Source organism: Bison bison, unplaced genomic scaffold, assembly GCF_000754665.1.
Source record: "Bison bison bison isolate TAMUID 2011002044 unplaced genomic scaffold, Bison_UMD1.0 scf7180017864469, whole genome shotgun sequence".
Taxonomy (NCBI): domain Eukaryota; kingdom Metazoa; phylum Chordata; class Mammalia; order Artiodactyla; family Bovidae; genus Bison; species Bison bison.
The window spans coordinates 3,347,940-3,357,887 of record NW_011495030.1 but is presented as its reverse complement, the minus strand read 5'-3'; the positions used below and the strand labels follow the sequence as shown (position 1 = coordinate 3,357,887).

At 42.7% G+C, this 9,948-nt stretch overlaps 1 protein-coding gene across 6 annotated transcripts in view; it reads left to right on the top strand.

Annotated features, from left to right (window-relative positions):
* The window catches only part of PIP5K1B (phosphatidylinositol-4-phosphate 5-kinase, type I, beta), a 533,355-nt gene that overhangs the window by 62,439 nt on the left and 460,968 nt on the right, over window positions 1–9,948 (top strand). Inside the window, exon 3 of one of the 6 annotated variants that reach the window (XM_010860660.1) lies at window positions 5,361–5,457. The exons of the other annotated variants lie outside the window; for them this stretch is intronic. The gene's annotated coding sequence lies outside the window, so the exon portion shown is untranslated. The remainder of the gene's footprint in view (window positions 1–5,360; window positions 5,458–9,948) is intronic. 6 annotated transcript variants of the gene reach the window in all.

Genomic DNA, 9,948 nt, shown 5'->3' with positions numbered 1-9,948 from the left:
GGGGGTTGGGGCTGGGGTGCAAGGAAGGAGTGACTGCTTACTGGGCACAGGCTTTCCTTTTGGAATGATGAAAGTGTTTTGGGACTAGGTAGAGGAGGATAGTTGCATAGTACTAAGAAAGTACTACATGAGGATGAGTGGTAGTCTTTAAAATGGTCAATTTGATGTTACGTCATTTTTTTACCTCAATTGTAAAAAAGATTCCTAAGTAATGCTGATACTCTGGTCTAGAGACTGCACTCTAAGAGCCACTGTCCTGAGTTACAGCGTAGAGAGGGGAAGAGACTGAAGGATAATTGACTTGCAAAGTGGATGGAAGCCTCTGTAAAGGGCCAAACTTGTCTATGGCTGAGAATTCTGAAAGCCTGAAACGGCTTATTACATTGAAATCTTTATTCTCAGTTTAGGTGGGGACCCAACAGCTGGTAGCTGCTTCCGCATTTCAGATCTAAGCCCTGGACCGCCTAAACCCAGGAGTGGCTGACAACTGGCTTTGCCCTTCTCAACTGATCACTCACCTCTAGCAGCTTATTCTTTATAAGCTTTATTGGCTTTGCAGGATGAGTTGCCAAATGTGGAGAGAATTTCTTTGGATGTAGTCATTGGTTTTCTGTGAATCTGACCACATGACTGGAGAAAGCGTGGGAATTCTTCCCTTTCACCTCATCAACCCTGTCTCCAGACACTCTTTGCTCTCCTTAGAACCATTTATCTTTGTAAAGAACTTGGAGAAGGTGGAGATGATTTAATCCCCATTGTAATATGTAAAGAAGTGGATTCATATGTAATATGAAGCCAGAAGTACTAAACTCTTCTGAATGCCTTGATCAATTGTTTCCTTTCTCTGTGCTTGTTCCTCAAGGGAAAATGGAATAAGAATAACCACCTTCATGAGACTCTTGGGAGACCCCAGCAAGATGCTTGTAATTATCATTGTTATTTCCCACGGTTACAGTGCTGCTCCACTCTTGTCTTCAGGATCCAGTCCTGTGTCTCACATCCTCTGAGGCCTCTCCTCACAAGGAGGGGCAGTTCTTCATCTTTGTTCCTATGGGCACACTTGAAAGATGGCATTTATGTATGCCACAACATAATATGCATTTTTATTGAAGTATAATTGCTTTGTGATGTTGTGTTAGTTTTTGGCTCTACCACAAAGTGAGTCAGCTCTGTGTATACTGTATCCCCTCTTTCTTCCCTCTCTCTCCCCTCCCACCACGCCCCATCCCGCTCCTCTGGGCCATCACAGAGCACTGAGCTGAGCTCCTTGTGCTATACAGGATCTTCCCACGAGTTACCTGGTTTGCACCTGGGAGTGTGTGTATGTCAGGGCTACTCTTTCAGTTCGTCCCACCCTCTCCTCCCCCCTGCTGTGTCCACAAGTCTGTTCTGTATATCCGCATCTCTATTCCTGCCCTACAAACAGGTTCATCCGTACCATTTTCTAGATTCCATCTATAAGCATTAATATATGATTTTGTTTTTCTGACTTACTTCACTCCGTATGACAGATTCTAAGTCCATCCACGTTACTACAAATGACCCAATTTTGTTCCTTTTATGGCTGAGTAATATTCCATTGTGTACATGTACCACATCTTCTTTATCCATAATTCAAAAAGACACATATACTTCATAGTATGCATTTGTGTATTATTTAAGAAAAATCAGTGCTGCTTTAGAAGACAAGAAAAGCAAATAGGAAGTGTGGATACATAGGTTGGTGGCCCAGGAGGCAGGATAGGAATATAGAGCATGTAAGTGCTGAACAGAGAGAAGAAAGAATGGAGGGACCATGAGGTACTTAATGTTCATGGTGTTGTTAATATTCATAAGGCCTTAAGTGGACTTTGATTATGATGGCCGTTCTGGTGCCAAGAAACCCAGCTGGAGACCATAGCTGCTCATCAGGCTAAGGGGCAAGCTGCAGCTTTGGCCAAGAGTGCTTACACCTGGGTTCCTTCAGAGGAGCCAGTGTGTTTTGCTGACTGTAGAGCTTTCGTCTGCCAGTCCCCCTTGTTCAAACATCCACTCTGGTCCATGTATTCATACTATGGGAAGGGGCAGGATCGATGGTTGCCAGGAGCTAGCGGTTGGCAATGGGAGGCTTGACCACAAGGAGGAGTAGGAGAGTTTGGAAGAGGAGGGAGAACTGATCTACATCATGACTGTGGTGATAGTTTCGTGAGTGTATACACTGGCCAAAATCCACAGAACTGTATGCAAAAAAATATGAACTTTATTGCATGTAAATTGTACCTTAAAGAAAAAATACAAAGAAGTATAATTTATCCCCCTCCCCAAATTATAGTTCATTTGTTCTAGGATAAAACCAAGAGACTGTTTTACAAAACTCCCCAGGTGGGGAGTATCTGCTTCAGTCTAAGATGGAGTAAGAGGGAATGGATTTTCCTTCCTACCTGAGACAACTAAATAAACAGGCAAAGTACAGGAAACAGTCATTTCCAAGTCAGTGGACAGCAGGGAATACCAAGGATAGTAAGCCTTGCAATTTGGAGTTGATAAATATATTTATTATCTTGATTTTGGTGTTTTCATGGATGTGTATGTATGTTAAAACTTATAAAATTGCTAACTCAATTTATAATATATTGAATGTCAGTTATATCTCTATAAAAATTGTGTTTTTATTTAAAAGTCCCCAGGTGATTCTAAGTGTATAGCCAGCATCGAGCACCATCCACCCAAACATATGGCCTTACTTGGATCTAGTCTATATTTTTCAACCATGTTACATTAAATTCAAATTACTAGAATCATATGAGGTTAGATCCTATGGTCTAATAATTTGAATTTAGTGTAACTTGGTTGAAAAATATAAAGTACTAATGTTTATTAGAAGACATATTCTGCATAAACAGAACTCATGTTGGAAAATAAGTTTGTATTTGCAGGAATAATACTTATTGATAATGATTCTTTTGATAGCTCACTGTAAAGAAAGAGAAACCAGACCTTACATGGAGAGTTTTTAATTGTTAGTACAAAATATGTTGATAAGGACTGCTAGGCAATTTGGAACATGTATTAAAAGTCTCAAAATTTTTCAGAACATTTAAACCAGAATTTAAACTAAGCACATAAGAAATGAATGCAAGGGTACCACTGAAGCAGCATTGGATTTTTCTCTTTTTTTCAAAGAGCAGAGAAAAATTTCCCAGAAGTTCCCTAAAGACTTCCTTCCTGTCTGTTTGGCCAAAATATTGTCACATGTTTATTCCCAAGCCATTCACTGGCAAGATGAGTAGAATTTTTCAGAATGACCTAGACCAGTTAAGTTGCATTTCCTCAGGCCAGAGAAGGTCCCAGTCTTCCCTCGGGCACATGGCTGTCCTATATTTGAACAAAATCAGGGTTGACTTGCCGAGGAGAAAGCAGAGAAGTGGCTGTTAGGTAACATGGTAAATGGGATATGATTCCATTTTTAGAAAGAAAAGTGAACATAGATAGGCACCCCCCAAACAATGGATGAAGTGTTACACATTTTCAAATATCATCTCCAGCTGATGGAATTGCAATACATACTTATTTTTCTTATTTGTGCTTTTGTTTTCTTTTCTAAATTTTCTGTAAAGCATATGTAATATTTGACCCAAAAATTTAACCCAAGAAATGTCATTTTAAAATAAAACATGTTTAGCCAGGCTCCCCCGCTGGCTCAGCATTGCTCTCCACGCAATGCAGGAGACATGGGAGACTTGGGTTTGATCCCTGGGTGGGGAAGGGCCTGGAGGAGGGCATGGGAACCCACTCCAGTATTCTTGCCTGGAGAATCTCATGGACTAGGGAGCCTGATGGGCTACAGTCTGAACAGTGACAAAGAGTGAGACACAGCTAAGCACAGAAAGAGCTTTTTACAAAGTGTATTTTAATAGTAATTATGTAAGATCTAAGCTAGGACGTTCGGTGGTGGTTGGAAGGGCCTTTGAGTCTACATGACTCGCTGGGACCCAGAGGCCCCACAGGGATTTCAGCACCTCTGCCTGAGGGGCTCCCCCGCTGCCTGAGGGGCTCCCCCGATGCCTGTGAGACTGGGTCTGGTAATTGTTTTCCCAAACAGAGGGATGGACAGCAGATTCTAAGCCAGTCCTTGGGTGCTGTAGACCAGACTAGCGAAAAGGGTTACACAGAGACCCTTGCCCCTCCCCACCCACCACAAGCCAGAAGACAGGGGTGGAGGAATGGAAATGAAAAGCATGAAAAAGAAGGGCAGTAAGGCCACTCTGTGCCCTCAGACTGCATGTCCAAGAGCTTGACCCATAAGCTCACTGATGTTGTGGCCAAGTCAGAGTGGAATTCTAGTGTGTCCTAAGAGTCACCAATGATCATTTCTCAGTCTGTACGTGGGATTCAAAGGGATGAAGGAAACCAAGAATGGCCCGAGCTGACCAAAACTGAGGGAAGACAGTCAATAGCCAAGACATTTCATGGCTGCCTATATTTAGTCACCAAACCTCTGAGCACATGTCAAACCCAGCCAAATGTGGTCCCTGCATCCAACTCAGTCTCTCTCTTCAGCCTGGTCTTGGGAGATCAGGGTAAGGCGGTTCCATCAGGGAGATGGAGAGGCAGCCCAAGAGGGAAAGACACTTACTTTGGAGTAACACAATTTCCCCGGTAGCTCAGTTCGTAAAGAATCTGCCTGCCATGCAGGAGACTCCAGTTCAATTACTGGGTCAAGAAGATCCCCTGGAGGAGGGATAAGCTACCCACTCCAGTATTCATGGACTTCCCTGGTGGCTCAGATGGTAAAGAATCCACCTGCAATGTGGAAGACCTGGGTTCAATCCCTGGGTTGGGAAGATCCCCTGGAGGAGGAAATGGCAACCTTCTCCAGTATTCTTGCCTGGAGAATCCCCATGGACAGAGGAGTCTGGCAGGCTATAGTTGATGGGGTCGCAAAGAGTTGGACACAACTGAGCGACTAAGCACAGCAGTTCCTATCTGACTCCATCAACCCTTGGCTGTGAAAATTTAGGCAAACTGCTTCCCCTTCCTGTGCCTCAGTTTCATCACCTGTAAAATGGGGATATGGCTGTCTAAGGCACTCAGTGAGCTGGCATATGCAGGGTGTGACAGACCTCATGTCCATATAACCAAGTGGAGAAGCTGGGGGAGAAGCAGCTGAGTATGAACGGACCTCTGATGCTTGCCCAAGAGATCCCTCTCTCCCTCACCTTGGACTTGGAGCATGGAAATTAATCAAGGACCCCACAGCCAGGAGTTTGGAGCTGTCAAATTCACTTCTTTGAATCCAAGTTTTAATGGAGGCTGATAACAGGGGCTTACTGTTGCCCCCCCCAAAAAAAAATTTTTTTTTTTTTTTTAATTATACCCAGCTCCCTTCACCTGCTCACAGTCAGACCACCTGGTGCTGGGGAAGTGAGCTCTGACTCTGGAAAAGAACAAGTTGTGCCCAAGGGACAAAGGGAGAAAGTAAGTTCAGGTCACCAGAACCTTACATCTCTGTGAAGGATGATGTGGGCGGCTGGAAGGAAAGCAGCAGAGAGGGAGTAAAGGAAAAGAAGTGGGAGGCAGACACTGGGGTGAATCCTCTGTCTGGGAGTAGCTGACTTCGATTTATCTTTCCTCTGGAAATGTTGAGCTTTCTGCTGCTCCTTGTTCAGGAGCTTAGCACAGCAAGGGAACCAGTTCATGGGAGCCTGAGGGGAGGTGGAGAAGAAATTCTCTCCAGTGAAAATTTCTGAACCATCTGCTTCATTAGTTCCACCCAAGACATCTTACGCCTGCAAGAAGCACTAGGGATCTCTCCAAGGGGAAGATTATTCTTAGTGGCTTATCTGGACACTAAATTCTGGTTCAATAACTATTGAAACTGTCCTGAGGGGAAAAATGTGGCATGTGAAAATGAGAACTCTCAAGGTCATATTTATTTATCCATATTGCATAGACTGAAAATGGATCTTTTACAAAGCTTGCTAGGCTATTAAACATGATCCATGACAAAACAGGGCCAGTATGTCAGAGTCTTTGTACTTCTTTCTTCTTTTTTAACCTAAAATGTTTTGTTGTGTTTTAGTATTTTATCTATGAAAAAGAATTGTGCTTGTGAAAATAAGGAGTGACTTTTTTTTTTTTACAGGTTTTACAAGGTATTCTACAAATTCATGTTTTGATGACAGCATATTTGAGATTTTAGGGATTGTAGGTAACAAGTTTAAACCTCCCACCTACAAATGGGGAAACTGAGAGGGGACGCCCAGGGGGCTTAATCCAAGTCACAAAACTTGCTGGTGTGGTTGATCCAGGACTGGAACTCAGGGCTTCATGTTGATATTAATATTCATTAGTTTTTAAATAGTAATGTAATCTTTAAAATATGGACACATACTGCTCTGAAATAGAGTCAAACAGCACTATCCAATTGTAACTGGAAACATAAACCATAAAATCAATATAGAGATGTTATTGGTTCAAAGGATTTACTCATGTCCATTTGAAAGCAAAACCCAGAAGTGCTGATGTTAAGGTTGCTGTTAAAGTGCTGATGTCAAAGGTCAAGGTTGATATTTCCAGGAACCGGGACAGGGACACACCCCAGAGACCAAGACAATCTGGTCAGGCGGCCTTGCTAGCAGCTGTTGCCTGCAGTGGTCTCCATCCTTGAATATAGCTCCTCAGAAGTAACCACTTCCAAATCTGTCATGCGCTTCATCCAGCACGTGCCTCCATGTTTTTAAATAATCTGCTAATACTGATTTCTTGGTTTACCAAATTCAGGCATCATCTACTGATTTCCCAATTTGCAAGATGCAGATTTAACACTTCCCTGATTTTTCCTCCCCTGTTCCACCATGTCTGGCAGTTACTTTAAACTTTCTGATTAGATCAGTCATCAACAGAAAAAATTATTGAAACCATGTCAATATTCTTGCCTGCCAAGTCAAATAATAATTATGATTTCCTTTTTTCAACATTTTCTCGATCTTAGAGTTAACAATTGCCTTATATATATATATATTTTTTTGAATTAGAAACATTTTTTGACCGTACCACAAGGCATGCTGGATCTTAATTGCCCAGCCAGGGATCAAACAAACCCTCAGCCCCATGCAGTGAGAAGCACGGAGTCTTAACCACCGGACCACTAGGGAATTCCCTTGCCTTATATTTTTTATGTCCTCGGTTATCCAGGTACTGTCATTAATTCTTCTCAAACTTGCTGCCCTCTGGCACTGTTTTCCAAACACATTAAGTCTCCTACCAGTTTAATATTGTTCCTGGGCAGGGCTCCCCCACAGCCCTGCCCTCCTGCCTCAAGGCCCTTTCAACAGATTCCCTTGATCTCAGGTTGGATTGCTCTGTTTCCTAACCCTGTGTATTCTTCTTGGGTGAATAACTCACTCCTTTGGATGGAGTAACTTCTGTGGAAGGGCCCATGGGCTGCAAAATATGTCATGCACATGACCTGTATTCTACCCTTATCCATATTTGATAGTTTGTCTGGGTAAAGACTTTTCCTAATTTTGAAGGCATTGCTCTTTGGAAGTCTGATGCCACTTGGACTTCAATTTTTTTTTTTTTATGTGAGCAATTCCTAGGATATTCTTTTTATGCCTTTACACGGAAACCATATGTTGAGAATCTACCATATATGGGACTTTGTATTAGGTGGTTTCCATGTGCTTATCTTATTTAATCCTTACCAAAACCAAAAATAATGGAGAAGGCAATGGCAACCCACTCCAGTACTCTTGCCTGGAAAATCCCATGGGCGGAGGAGCCTGGTAGGCTGCAGTCCATGGAGTCCCGAAGAGTCGGACACGACTGAGAGACTTCACTTTCACTTTTCACTTTCATGCATTGGAGAAGGAAATGGCAACCCACTCCAGTGTTCTTGCCTGGAGAATCCCAGGGACGGGGGAGCCTGGTGGGCTGCTGTCTGTGGGGTCGCACAGAGTCAGACACGACTGAAGCGACTTAGCAGCAGCAGCAGCAAAACCCAAAATAAAACCCTGAAATAGAAACTTCTCTTTTTAAATAAGGGAACTAAGATTCAGAGGAGGTAAGTAATTTACCCAACATATGAGAGATGTCACTGTAGGTTTTGCTTATGCTGTAGTGACAAGCACAAATCTCATCAAAGTTTCCCATGGATATCACATGAGTGTCAGTGGGCTCTGCTTATCTTAGTCACTCAGAGACCCTGGTTCTGGAGGTTCTAATTCAACATGTGTTTCCATGATTAGTGCAGCAGAAGGAACATGGCAAATCTCATCATGATTCTGTTTCTGCCTGGAAGTAACATGTTCCACTGATGAAAGCCTGCCACATGCTGCCCCTCACTTTTAAAGGCAGTGGTACTATTTTCATGGTGAAATGCCTTCTGGGTATTTTTCTAGAAATCTATATGTTTTTCCAAATCCCAAGTCCCAGTAAAACTCAGTCAAGAAATGGGGAAAATGTGAAATATGATTCTTCTAAAAGTGTTAAACTATGAAGAATCAACTGGTTCAAGGGATTCACTCATGTCAAGTTGAAAGCAAGACCAAGAAATGCTCTTGTGCAGAATTGAAGGTTAGGGTTGATTTTTCCAGGAATGGGAAGAGGAACACCCCAGAAGCCAAGGTCATCTGATTAGGCAGCCTTGCTGGCAGTTGTTGCTATGTTTTAAGTGTGTGTTCATGGCCCTTGCTGCTGGGTGAGCCATTCTTTCAAATAAATATCAATAAATTGTGTGCTTCGTATACTTCATAAGAATCCTTTGAGTGGTGTTCTAAGAAGTACGTTTTGTAAACATTCAGCATATGTTCCTCTTTAGTGCTATTAACTTTGCTATATTGGAGAAGGCAATGGCAGCCCACTCCAGTACTCTTGCCTGGAAAATCCCATGGGCGGAGGAGCCTGGTGGGCTGCAGCCATGGGGTCTCAAGGAGTCAGACATGACTGAGCAACTTCACTTTCACTTTTCACTTTCATGCTTTGGGGAAGGAAATGGCAATCCACTCCAGTGTTCTTGCCTGGAGAATCCCAGGGTCGGGGGAGCCTGGTGGGCTTCCATCTATGGGGTCGCACAGAGTCGGACACAACTGAAGTGACTTAGCAGCAGTAGCAGCAGCAGATCTGAGTGTGATGTTGTTTGGACATAACCCCTGTGGCTCAGCAGTAAAGAACCTGCCTCCTAGTGCAGGAGACACAGGTTAAATCCCTGGGTGGGGAAGATCCCCTTAAGAAGAAAATGGCATCCCCCTCCAGTATTCTTGCCTGGGAAATCCCATGGACAGAGGAGCCTGGCTGGCCCCAGTCCATGGGGTCTCAAAAGAGTCAGACACAACTTAGCAACTAAACAACAGTAACATTCACTGGTGTTTTCCAGTGGTTGAATATTCCCTCTAGGCTACAATTCTTTGTAAATACTTTAGCCAAAAGAAATGCAAACAGCAGATGCTGCAACAATTGTTGTGGAACACTCTGATAGGAAATCAGAAAATGAATAGAAATCTGAATTAGCAAAAGCAATATCAATTTCAACAGCAAAAGCAAAACCAGGGCAAGCAGAAGAGACAAATAATTTTAAATTTTCATCAGTAGAAAAGGAAATGAACTTATACAAAGCAATAGGTACTCTAGCATTTGACTTGAATTGCTTTTGGGTGCTCTCCTAACAACTGGGCAACTGTCAAAGCATAAAGGAAAATTGGTTAGACAATGTTCTGTGTGTTCTAAATTTTCATTTTAATAATAATACCTTATAGAAATATGCACTGGCTTATATTCCATTTTTCCACAGTTTATTGTGATCCACACAGTCAAAGGCTTTGGCATAGTCAATAAAGCAGAAATAGATGCTTTTCTATTTCTGAAAGAAAATTCTGAAAGAGATGGGAATACCAGACCACCTGATCTGCCTCTTGAGAAATTTGTATGCAGGTCAGGAAGCAACAGTTAGAACTGGACATGGAACAA